The 620-nt window shown below is 67.7% G+C and overlaps 1 non-coding gene across 1 annotated transcript; it reads right to left on the reverse strand.

Moving 5' to 3' along the window:
- Positions 1-297: 297 nt before the first annotated feature.
- Positions 298-416, reverse strand: LOC131873395 (5S ribosomal RNA). Its single transcript, XR_009371353.1, has one exon. It is a non-coding gene; the product is annotated as a 5S ribosomal RNA (ribosomal RNA).
- Positions 417-620: the final 204 nt, after the last annotated feature.

A 620-nucleotide genomic window follows, 5' to 3' on the forward strand; every position in this document is an offset into this window, starting at 1 on the left:
ACATCACCGTGCACCTTGGCCAACGTGCGCGACTCGACCGAGCGCGCACTGGCCGAGGTGCACACCGATTTCACCTGGGTGCGCGCGCAGCACCTCGGGCGCACCGGGGTGCGCGCACAACGCCCGGGTTGCACCGTGGCCTGTGTGCTCGGGGCGCCTCGGGTGCGCGCTCGGTGTCGCCCCCGCGCGCGCGGTAGTGCGGGCAGCGCACCCCGGCCCGGCCCGGCCCCGACGAGAACGCAAACGGGCAAAAGGTTTATTCAAATAGCATTGCGACGCCCGGCGAAAAACTAAGAAAGGGTGCAACACCGGGACTTCCCGGGAGGTCACCCATCCTAGTACTACTCCGGCCCAAGCGCGCTTAACTGCGGAGTTCTGATGGGATCCGGTGCACTAACGCTGGTATGATCGCACCCGTTATGAGCTTGTCGCAGTGTGTACTTAGCAAACCGCGACCCACGTGCGAATCCACCCCGGCCACCCACCCCCGTCGAGGTGCACACCCTCCCTCGCGAAGTGCGCCCCGTTCGCCAAGTGTGAGCCCTGCCCGGGTGCGCGCACCTTGCTAGGGCGTCGGGTGTGCACCCGGCCCGGCCTACGTGCGTGCACCTGGACGGGGC

This window comes from Cryptomeria japonica, unplaced genomic scaffold (genome assembly GCF_030272615.1).
Source record: "Cryptomeria japonica unplaced genomic scaffold, Sugi_1.0 HiC_scaffold_1663, whole genome shotgun sequence".
Lineage (NCBI taxonomy): Eukaryota > Viridiplantae > Streptophyta > Pinopsida > Cupressales > Cupressaceae > Cryptomeria > Cryptomeria japonica.